General features: G+C 32.0%; 1 long non-coding RNA gene across 1 annotated transcript; it reads left to right on the top strand.

Annotated features, from left to right (window-relative positions):
- Positions 1 to 550: 550 nt before the first annotated feature.
- On the top strand, positions 551 to 4,387 carry LOC146994479 (uncharacterized). The gene is made up of 2 exons (XR_015043778.1): positions 551 to 1,140; positions 4,062 to 4,387. It is a non-coding gene; the product is annotated as an uncharacterized LOC146994479 (long non-coding RNA).
- Positions 4,388 to 12,954: the final 8,567 nt, after the last annotated feature.

Raw genomic sequence — 12,954 nt, 5'->3', positions numbered from 1 at the left:
AATAAAAAAAAACTCCCGTGAAAATTACTTTGAAGAAATCTAATTATTAAATGTATCTAAATTTATAATAATTATAAATATTATCTAAATATATAATAACCTTAACATTAAATTGTAAACATAAATTGTAATTCTGATGACAAATACATTATAAAACTATTTAAGCATGAATTGTTTGTACTGGAAAGCAATCTGTTAAAAGGTACTGCAAAGCAAATTCTATGAGATGCGTACTTAAGGAAGTAATAAAGAAGAGTTTTAGGACATGTATTGTTGAAATTAAGGATAAAAAAGTCTGATAAGTATAATTAAAATAATTATTGCCCTACATTTTGTAATAACGCAAGTACAAGTTTTAAATAATATTTAAAAAAATCCTTTTTTATTCCCTTTTTAACGTAGTATTTCACTATTAAAATAAAAGGAGAGCTAATTTGAAATGGACCGAATAGAGCATTAATTACAAATTGACTTGGATTTTTTTTCATTTAAAAGATGCATCAGAAGCTAAAAAAAATCATGTCGTATTTGAGAAAGTATTTTAGGCAGAAGTTCTATAAGTAGAGAAGAAATAATGCGTAATTTTAATGTTAATAACACAATAAAATTTGTTTAAAAATGTATTCTTTCCGTACACTTAGGACTCTGAAATATTGTAGAAATAGAAAATATATAAATGTATAATTACGACGCACTTACAAAATATTTACATTCGATCGTGGCCAAACCCATTGATCTTAAATCCCCCAGTGTTTTGGTCAACGCGAAGGGATCGCAGTGCTTCAAAACCGATTAGGGACCCTCCATCTTACTTTCTACCTCCATGCGTCTCTGTAGGGGAGAGGAGGAGGGGCAGAGATTTAGTTTACATCGCCACCACTGCAATGAATTGGCGCTGCAATTTGGCGTCAGGTTATAGTATGGGAGTGCCGACGCTTTACTTACATACAGCTTTGGTTTGCAGTAGGCGCTCAATCCCGGAACGAATGCTATTGTTTGCTGGAAGAGTCCAAGATTTGTAGGTGTGGTACGTGAAAGTAGGGATGAGCTAAGAGGAGAAAGGAAAAGGGATTTTGAGTATAGGGAATTTCAGTCGTTTCGGAATTGAGCGCCTACTATGAACCGGCTACTGCTTTGTGAGTAAGTGTAGTATTTATTATTCTTATTGACTGTCTGCCCTTTTTTTTATAATTATGATTACCCAATTTTGAAAATTCTGTGTTAAATTTAAATAAAATCTAAAAAGAAATAACACTTGTTATTTTCTATAAAAATATGGAAATACATATATAAAACATAATAATAATATATAAAATATATAAATATACTTCTCTATAAAAAATGGAATTAAAAGTTTCATGTGCTTCTACATCTCAGATATCTTGCCCTCATTGTGAAGTAACATTCAGTATTAAATGTAATATGTACCAACATATCAGAAAGTATCATCCAGAAAAAGAAGTTCACAAGGTTTGTAATAAAATTTGTGGTCTCTGCAGTCTTAAATTCCAAACAATGAAGGAATTATTACATCATATAGAAACAGATCATACTGATATAAATTTGGAGTATGAAAATCAAGTATTTACTTCTAAAACTGAATTTGAACACCGGAAGGAAATGATGGAACGAAATACACAATCTTCTTTCATTATTTCATCCAGTAAAAAGGCAGTAAAAGAAGGAACTGCATCGTATTATCAGTGCCATAGAAGTGGGCAAAGTAAAATTAAAGAGTCAAGAAAACGTAATATGTATTAATGTAGCTGGCTCTATTAAATGTGGTATTACATGTCCAGCATACATAAAAGTTTTAGAAAAAGAAAATGAAATAAAAGTGGAATGTCAGTCTGTTCATGTCGGTCACAAAACAGAAGTGGGAAAATTGCCTCTCTCGAAGACAGAAAAAACTAATCTAGCTAATTTAATGAAACATGGAGTTCCACCAGCAAAAGTATTGTCAAAAATTCAAAAGTGCTACACACCTTCAAAACGGTTGTGTATAACAAATTCACAAGATTTACGAAATATTCGTAGAGACTTTGGGATTGACAAAGACATTATGCTGGATAAAAAATGATTTCGTGTCTGTAGATATAACAGTTAGAAAACTGCAGGCAGAACCTGGCAATCCAGTTTTAATATATAAACAAACTAATGAAGAACTGCCTCAGTACCCAGGTCTATGCAAATCGGACTTTTTATTAGGTATTATGAATAGTGCACAATTAAAAATGCTTGAACGACATAGTAATTGTATCATGATAGATTCTACCCATGGCACAAATCAGTATGGTTTAAATTTGACATCTGTTTTAATTAATGATAACAATTTTGAAGGATTCCCAATGGCAATCTTGTATTCTTCAAAATTAACCACTGAAACGTTTGCTGCATTTTTCAGTTCCATTAAAGAAAGACTTCCAAATTTGAAGACAACAGTTTTCATGTCTGATGATGCTCCGGCATATTACAACGCATGGTGCTCTGTGTTTGGAGAGGGAGATCATCATTTACTTTGCAGCTGGCATGTGCAACGTGCATGGTTCAAAAATTTGAATTCTAAAGTCCGAGATCCAGAAATAAGAGTAAAGATTAAGTCAGAGTTACTGAAAATTCTAAAAGAAATCGATATTGTAACTTTTGAAAGACTTTCCGATGCTTGTATCAGTGATTATGTGTTGCATGATGAAACTCGAGCTTTTGGAGAGTATTTAACCACATACATGCAACGTAAGAAACAGTGGGCATATTGTTACCGAACTTATTTGGGTGTTAATACAAACATGAAAGTAGAGCGGTGGCATCGGCAACTTAAATACGAAGAAGCTGGTGGAACAGTTATTAAAAGATTAGATAAGTCATTGTATTTTGTTTTAACTGCAATAGCCAAGAAATTAATGGGTCAAATCATTTCGGTGGAACGGCCAAAATTAACTTCTAGAATGAAGGAAATTAGAAACAAACATGAAAGGAGCAAATTCATGGCTGATTACGAATTATACGAAATAAAGCCAAAACAGGCATGGAAAGTCAAGAAGTCAAGAAGGACTGATTCATACAAATAATGTGTATTTTGAAAAAGTGTGTAATTGTAACATTCGATGTCATGAGTGCGACATCTGCATTCATCAGTTTGTTTGTTCATGCATTGATTATAGTGTGAGATTTCAGATATGTAAGCACATTCATTATGTATGCTCAGTTTGTGATATAGATTGTGGTACAAATGTTTGCTCAGAGAAAGATGATTTGATAATTGACGTATTTGAAAATGATGAGCAAATTGAAGAACATTATGCCATCACACAAGAAATCAGAAGAAAGGAGCATTCAGATTTTGAAAAAGAAAAGGAAGAGTGGCATGCAGAGTTTCAGTTTTTAACATCACAGGCTCACACAGAGGATAAAAAACAAAAGGTGAGAGAATTCCTAAAAACTTTAAGAGCATCTTTTGCTACTTGTGAAAAACTGCCAACTATACCTTCAAGTTCAGAATGTGTTAATGAGCCGGTGAATAAATTTATAAAGCATCAAAGGAGGTAATATGATGATTTTAAAAAATTCTGTGTGCATTTAATTTAAAAAGAAATTCATAATTTTTGTTAAAGTTATTTATAAAGGATGTTGTTAGCAGAATTTGCTTTTTGCTTAATGAAACTTCATGTAGTAATTGCCAGTCTCAATTTAACTTAATGCCTTTCAAATGAACAGAAATGCAAAAGTTTTGCTTCAGTATTTCCGATTGTTAAATATGGTAACAATTAACATTTATTTCATAAGTACATAATTTTAACAAACTGATACTTCTTAGGAAACTGAATCAGATGTCATGGAAGTTTTTATAAAGCCAGCAATAGAATTAACCTGATTTAAGTAGAAATATCAAATTAAGTAATTTGATAGCAATTTTGTTATATTTTTTACTAACTACTATTCTTAAAATACATTGATTAATCCGACTGAGTGTAAATTGGATATTGAATTGTTATTACAATATGTTAAAAAGCTAAATAATAGATGAATACCTAATAAAGTACCTTATGTTTTTATTTTAACAGGAAGTAACTCCTAGCCCGGGTCTACGGACTGAAAATAGGGCATGGGCAGGGCCGTAGGAGGCAGTTCCCTACGTGTGGTCAACCATGAAATTGTAATGTATTTCTTCGGTAGAATTACAGTGTCCGCAAAAGAAATTTAAGAAACAGCTCAATGATTATAAATAGTACCATTAACTGCTATTATTAAAACCAAAAGCAATATTAATGTATCTTTAATTAATCTTTTGAAATTATATCTCTGTATATTAAATAAATGATCTGATTTTTGGGGATGGTCTGCCCTCCTAGAAAGTTTATGGTTGAAATAAATAATTTTTTACAAAAGACGTTACCCATTAATTCTTGATGTATATAATTATTTACTTACTCAATGTTGCCAACAAAGGGATGTTTCATCCTGCTGATATTAACTTTGTTTTTTAGCAGTAAAAGTGATTACACCTTCAATAAATGCGGCCTAACAAAAAAAAAAAAAAAAAAAAAAAAAAAAAACCCTTTGGTAAAAGTTTACAATTGGGTGCCCCTTGTTTATTGGAGATTTTTTTTTAATGTACAGTAAGCACAATTTCAAGATGGATGCTACACAAAACCAAAATAAGAAGTCAAAGAATTGCACAAACTCTGTGTCCATGTACACATCAATCTGTTAACACTTAACATCCCAGAATTGCACAAACTAGGCATAACACACTGCCTTAAATTTGTTCATGTACACATCCATCTATTTTCATTTTAAAAAAGTCAAGAAGCTAAAACAAAGTTAAAACTATCATGGTAACCAGAAATGAGGTTTCATTGCCAAAATTAAAAAAAAAAAAAAAAAAAAAATTGTCACTAATCGAATGGGCACCCAGTTCTACACTAGAGCCAAAACTTTTCCTGCAATACATACACACATAAGGTGTAACTGGACACAGAACTGATAGTTACAAATTTAAAAGGTTCTAGAACATAGCAGCAGTTTTCATATTGCTATATTGTAGAAGATGAACTCAAAAACATGATAAAACAAACGTCGTAGTGATCGCAGACACTTAAAGGAAACAATGTTTGATATTTGGAAGAACCGTTTAAATTAACAGTCAGCAAATGCATTGTATTAATTCTCATGAAAACCATTTAATGCTACAGAAGTATGTGATAAAAGTAACAAGTATGCTTATCATTTTATTGTCATTGTGATGCATTAAATATATAGTTGCTGATTAACATTAAATATTATGTATATGCATAAAAAATGTTACAGCTCTTCACAAAAGTATAGCATTTCTAGGAAACATTCTCTAAGCTTAAATAACTACAATGAAAAGCAATTACAGTAGTGCCCGTGTATTTGTGGGTAATTAATTCCAGAACATACGAATAAACACTATGTAGAACAAAATATCCATGTAATATATATAAGGTGATTAAGGCTGATCTTTGGAATATGGTAACAGGTAGTTTGGTGACATTTTGGTAAGGCGATAAAGGTTACTAGCTAGGACTTTAGTGTACAGGGATAAAGTCAAGAGTGTATGCAATGCCATTTTTGTGCAATTCTGGGATGTTTTTTTAAGTGAAAATAGGTCAACGTGTACATGGATACTGTGTATGTGCAATTCTTAAAAACGCAGCAAGCAGTTTGCGATTCTGCACTTTCTCCCAATTTCGCACCTAATCTACGTCATGATTAAGAATTTTTGTTCCATAAAAGTTCTAGTATAAGCGTAATTCGGCTAGCAGATTGTTGGAAAAAATGTTGAGTAAAAAAAAAAACATGGCTTTACTTCGTGAAAACAAAATGGTGTCCAAAACAAAACTAGCAGGTTGCTGTAGCAGGGTTGGTCGCCAAAAAATTGCCAAGTTACCATAATTCGAAGATTAACCGGTGATTAAATAAGATATCAATATTAATACTGAATGATAAAATACATCGTATACTATATCACTTTATAGACTTCATTTTTAATACAATAATGAAAAATTTACTCTCCTCAAGTTTTTTCCTCGATAATGGATAAAACATCACAGCTACTCTCAAGTTGAGAAGCATTGGTAGCTTCAAAACTCCAACAATTAGAAAGCACTAAAATATAAAAAAAAAAAAGTTTCTGAGTGCAAGAGATGCAATTGAATGTAACTAAAGAAAAGCAAATAGTTAAAAGTGGAGCTGAGAGAATTTTAATAGAAAAAATCTGTGTATGCAAGAAAGTTTGATGCTTGACCATTGATAGCATCGTCCTCTGCTGACACTTACAAGCATCATGAGAGATCGATTAAGAAGTGTTCAATTCTGAGCAGCAATATGTAACCTGAAAATACATACATTCCAATGTAACATTTCCATTTACCCATTTAGTTACATTCATTACTTACTTACTTACCCCCAGCTCAGCTGCTCTACTGCCTGTTAGATTACTACTATCAGCATTTATACTCAATTGGCAGAGCATTTTATTGTCGCTAGGCCTAGCCAGAAATCTCTACAGAATATTAAAATTTGTTGCAGAATTTATAAAGTTACTTGGGAAGATGGGTAAAACACATGCATGTGAATATAATTGGGGTTACAGTGGGAATTTCAGTGCTTAGCTTGTTTCTATGGTTGTGTTTCATATTTAGCCATACACTATTTATCATTAGGCGTAGAACTTAAAACTTCAAGATTACTTTTTCCACCATTGTTATATGTAGATACCAGGATACAATTGTACTATTGCTTTCTACGTGAAAGTTTTCCTAGCATTTGCAGTGTTCCAGAAGTACTAAATGTGAGATTGTATTGTCCTATGTACAGGTATTAAAGATGGACATAATTGTTTAAAAACATTTAGACACAAAAATAAATATAATTGACAGGTGTAAATTGAAACAATTAAAAGAAACATACAGCTGCTATTAAAATAAATTTTAAACTTTTAACAGACATGATTTAACAACTAAAAATTTTTATTTTTTACTCTTAACAGTTGATTTTAATGCCACCACTCACTAATCACTACGATGAACTCTGGCATATGGTTGAAGCTGCATGGAATGAAATACCATATCTAATCATCCAAGTTGTGTTTATCTCGATGCTGAGCTGGATTATAACCATTGTTTTTGCTAGAAAGGACAGCTCTGTGCACTGAATTATGTACGCTGTGTACCTCTAATCACCAGAAAATTTAATCATGTTTTCTTCCCACTATTCTGTATCTTCTTCAGGATTCAAATACAGGCCACATGATTATGGAAATCACTAGAAAGCCCAGCAGTCATACGAAATGACCGCTGTTCTAGATATTATAAATTGTAATTAAAATTATTTGTGCAAAGGCATCTGCTAATTTAAACTGAATTACCCAGGGCAGGCAGCGAGGACGCCCCTTTGCTTACTGCCCCACGAGGTTGTCCCCTTCTACTTGCTTAAAGTAGAGTGCAATGAAGGAAACCATTGGCGGTACATTTCTTAAGAGTCACTGCTAGCTCAATAAATAAAGGTGATTTAAATAATAAAATGTTAATTCACATGTCAAAGATCTCTTTGTACATAACATTTCTTGTGTAGATCTTTTCATCATTTTTAATTTTACGTCCGTTCTTTCACGAACTCTTGAACAGGCAGCATGAAGTTGACCATGTCCAAATGCAGGCTCAGGTAAAAAAATGCCAGCACACTTAAGCGTTTGGCCCTGAGACTTATTGATGGTCATAGCAAAGGCAAGTTGTACAGGAAATTGTCTACGTCTCAATTGAAATGGCAACCTTGTGCCGTGGCAACTTCACCCCATTGGGTAGTACAGTTACGCAAGCAACTAATAAACTATCGGGGACAAACAGACACTTAAGCCGCATATATATATATATGGGGTGGAGTAACACCATCTCCTCCGAAACAGCTGGCTCCCGGGCTTAGTGAAGCACACTGTTGGATTCCGCAGGTCCATGGCACGCCATTTTGACCATTCGTGTCTTCTTGGGACTTAGACTAGCCGAGATATTAATTAAAAACTAATTTTCCCATATGTTTTCCCTAAATTTTCCACTTTTTTCCTTGGGATTTCCCTTGTAGAGGGATTTGGCTACGTGCCAATTTCTTTTTTTCTCGAATATCTACGGAACAGCGCCGAGTTGAAATTCAAAACGCATATCCTCGGATTCCAAAAAATTCTCTGAATTTATCGATACTGTTCTCATCTTCGTACGACTTTAATCGGCCGAGATATTAATTAAAAACTGTGGAAACATTGATTTCCGCACTCATTTTTCTAAGTGGCAACAATAAACTATCGGCGACACACACTTTAGCCGCTTATATATATAAAGGTATCGCAATCACCAGGCAACACAAATCAGGGCTGCCACCACATAAAACTGTGAGTAACTACAACATGCGTAAACATACGTACTATATCTGTTAAAAATAAAAAATAGTTTTTTATTTATTCTGTATAATCAATGAAGCATTTCCATAAATTATTAATTATTGAATATTAAACTGAAATCTGTCTATTAAATTATAATTAAAACATACACATAGCTATTCCTCCTTTGAGATTTCAACCAGAAAATTACAATAATATTCAGAAGTGTGTAATTTAGTTTTATGCCATTTATAAAATTTAGTATACATTTATATATTAGATGCAATATTTTACATGGGCCCACCAGCGGCTGAGCGGTAAAGTCGCTGAACACTGGTAGTTCGGTCTGAGGTTCGAATCCCGCAAAAGGGCTGGCTGCATGGGCCTTTTCATGGTTTTCCCCATGTGTAACGTGTATACGAGCCAGTTTGCCTTAAAAAGTCCTCCACAAAGGCATCCCTCCCATTAAGCAGATAGCCCTCGAGGCTTTGCCATAATCACACACACACACACGCGCACAATATTTTACATTACAAAGAATTTTATTCCAAAAAGTCTTGTAAGAAGCATATTCATTTTCTTATTCCTTGCAAATTTAATTGCAAAAAATGTTTCATACTTTTAGTTAGCATTTTAACTGTATAGTGTTTTTGCCTTTTCTTTGTTCTCTCTGTCTCTCTCTCTCTTTTTTTTTTTTTTTTTTTGGTTAAATTACTTTTCAGACATTTCCAATATTCTTTAGTTTATCAGCGCTTAATTTTTTTTTCAAACATATCACTTGCTTTAGATAAATTAACAGATTTTGCTTGCCTTTCAAACTGCATAATTTTGATTACTCAATTTAATATCAGTATGTCAGATGCACAAAAAGAAAATAACTCCCTTCAAGATTGTACCAAAGCACAACATTGCCAAAGATTTATTTGATTAGCACGAGTTTTAAGTAGTCATTTGGAAGGAAAAAGCATGGGTATTTTTGTAAATTTATACATTTGTAATACAGAATATGAGGCAGATTTCCCCAGAAAGTTCTCCATGCAAAAGGACATCCTAAACAGATAGCCACAGTGCAAGTTGCCAAACTCTAAATTTGTAACATATCTAAATCAACAACTGAAAGCAGTGCACAGGATTGATGTTAAATAATTTTGGTTAATTAAGAATAACAAAGTACTGTTTACTTTTTAACTGGACTTTATTCCATGAAACAAATTTATTATGTGTAAACTGAATTTGTTCTTTCACAAGTGAATACAATACTCTTTTCATATAAAGAAAGGTCTTTTAAAGCTCCATCAAAATATATGATACTAAAACACATTATTTATTTTGTGTACCAGATAAAAGAAAAGTTAAATAATTATGTTTTGTTGCTATTATATTAGAGGTAAATGTTATAAATATCAAAAATTTACAGTTACAATTTTCTACAATACTTTAAGTAAACAAAAACTTTACAGTTACGTACTGTAACTTCATGTAATACTCTTACTTTACCGTAATAAGAGTTCTAATAAATATTAAACTTCGTTGGAATAAACAAAATTATGTAATTTCGCCAAAACGTTATGCCTTTAAGCAAATTTTAAATAAGCATACAATTTTACATTGCAAAGACGTATTTATGTACGAATTTTTTTTTTTTTCCATAAATTGGTAAAAATTAATCCGTACTTAAACATAATGTTCAATAAAACAGTGCATAAACATAGCGGTAAAACTCCTTCCAAGGTTCGGAAATAAGTCAGCGAGCATATCCCTTTTTTCCCCAGTACCCACTGAAAGCCATTCCACGATCTAATTATTTCCGTTGGAAAGCATTCCGGCACCTTTCCTTTCTATTCCTCTCACCTACGTATATTGAACTAGCCCAGCTAACAATAGCATGCGTTCCGAGATTGACGGTCTAGTCTGGTTTGCTCTCGTGCCAGGAGAACTTGTCCGATAAACTACATCAATATCCAATGAGACTGCGTGTCGATGTAAATAGAAAACATCAGTTCCCATGATTCCTCTGAGCTTATGGTCAAGTGTTTCCTGCATTGTATTGTGGTGTAACGAAGTGTTCCAGTCTTGAAAACGAAAGAAATGTACAGACATGTAATGTAATGTGTACAACTTTATTTACTTTATCCTATAGAAAATTCCCTCCAAAGTAATCTGGAGCAGCAGGTGTGTGTAAAATATATTTTACTTTTCAGACAAAAATCCTTGCTTTTTTAAATATACACAATTTTTTTCCCATTTTCAAATTACAGCATTTGGTTGTAATTCTTCTAATAGTAAGTTTAATTTAAAATTCAAATTTGTGTTATATTTTTGTTGTTCAATGCAGATGCATGATTCTTCAGTGACAGTAGGCATGTTTACCATAAGAAAATTAACTAGTTCTTGAATTATATAGCAATTAATAAATCCCATCTATGTACAAGCAGATAAGCCTGCTGAATACCGCTATCCCAGTCTCTCTTTAAATCCAGGTAAAAAAGCTAGTTGCATGAGTGTTTTCTTCATTTTTTCAATGTATAACATGAATACTAAGTTTTCCTTAGTCTTCCATGCAGGCATTCCTTCCCTTAGACATTCATTATGTGATGAAATAGTTAAGAACAAGAATTTTAAGATTTATATTGTACATCGTTGGGAAAATAAAAAAATGAAATTAAAGGTATTTCAATCTAATACAATAAATAAAAATTATATGAAACCCTGAATTGCAGTAAATGCTAATTCTAATGTGATATTAATGTAATATATACATCTAGAGTAAAGGTTAATTTATAAATTATGCTTTGTGTTCTGCTCATTATATTGTGCATTTACAGTACACTTTCTGCTTCTTAAGTGAAAGTTTGGACCCATTCTCGTTTGATATCAGTTATGTTCAGATTTATTTATTTCATAAAATTTCAAAAAACAATTTTTGGCTATTAAAAGCTACAAGTGCAGTAACAAAAGCTTAATTTCTTTACTGCAACTGTGTCATGCTTTTCTGCTCATAATGAAAGTCGTCTTTTAATAAGATTTCTTTCATTGCATATATTAATTATGTCTTTTACCATACTGGTTGTATGGTAAAAGACTTCTTTTCCATCTTTCATTGTGCATTCTTCAATATTTTTTGGTACATACTTATTAACACAAACACCTCGATCAGTTTGGTGGTCTTTATAAATGAAGAGAGAAAAATACTTATCAGGAGAAGAACGTTATTTCTGCAGCTTGCTTTTAGCATAACCAAACTATCAATATTTATCTATACTAATTTTAATTATTAAATAAAAATTATATAATAGTTTAAAAAAAAACGTTTTCCAAAAATCTTTTGTCTAATTTTTTAGCACTGTTCTTCACTGCTTGTGCCAAGTGATCTGTTTTCACTGTTTTTTCATTATTAAAAATATGCAATAAAACGTCATAACAAACAAAACAAAAAAAAAACATTATAGCTAGCCTTTTTACTTCCTTGTACGAAGTAAAAAGGAAGTATCGTAATCGCGAAAAGTTTCAGGCAACATATTTCAACGAAAATATCCATTTTGACCGCTATCGAATGCAATTTAACGATGTTTTTGCGTGATATCTGTGCGTAAGGACAGAATAAGAGACTCCTTTCCTCCAAAAAAATTATAAAACTGCTTTAAAATTAATTCTGAAGAGAATTTTTCGTGGCGTCTGTACGAACGTATGTACGTACGTATCTCGCATAACTCAAAAACGAGTAGCCTCAGAACGTTGAAATTATGTATATAGGACTGCTATAACATGTAGATGTGCACCTCGTATTTTGGTTGCAATCGGCCGCACCAAACGTATATAAATATATTTATATATATATCCACTCTGTTACCCGGCTCAGTGATCTCAGTATCTTTACTCTTATATGTTTGTAAATTGTACATTTTTTGCTTTAAAAATGATTGAATTATGTTGTTTTTATCTTCTGGTTAAGGTTTTTATGCCTTTCGTAATTCTGGAAGCAATATTTGTACAATTATCAACAATTTAAAAGCTGTTTAAGTGCGGTTAAGTTTTAAATAACATGGCGGACATATTTGTTTACATTTGAAACAGCAGAATTGTAGATTTATTGCCAATCTAGAGAGACTAAGCTTCGCAACACAAAAATAACACGTTCATTTATTATTGCGAATTAAATCATGCTTAATCCTTTCTATGTTTAAAATTTACTTCGTAATTTTTAATGCAGATATTTTGAGTTTTTATGTATTTTTGCCTTGTCGCGAAGTGAGAGCTGAATTAATTGAATGAGAAATACTCAATCGTCTGTGAAAAACTGTTTCTTTTCTGTTTTGTTTGCTTAATTTCTTTCATACATCGTTTTAGCTTTATTATAGTATTTGAATAGAACATGTGGCAACGATAATTCTTCAACTGATATAAATTTTGTGCATTCAGAGTGTCGTTATAGTAAACAAACATAGTGAATTTTAAAGAGTGCATTTATTCTATTGTGGTTTATGCGCTGTCGACGAAGTAGATTTAATTCAATCCAATCAATTTAAATGAAATTCAAGAAAAAATGCGTATAATTTAATATT

Source organism: Stegodyphus dumicola, chromosome 11 (assembly GCF_044657685.1).
Source record: "Stegodyphus dumicola isolate Sdum_Otavi_A_Nest chromosome 11, ASM4465768v1".
In the NCBI taxonomy this organism is placed as follows: Eukaryota; Metazoa; Arthropoda; class Arachnida; order Araneae; family Eresidae; genus Stegodyphus; species Stegodyphus dumicola.
The sequence above is the reverse complement of the archived record's forward strand: the minus strand, read 5'-3'. Positions and strand labels throughout refer to the sequence as shown.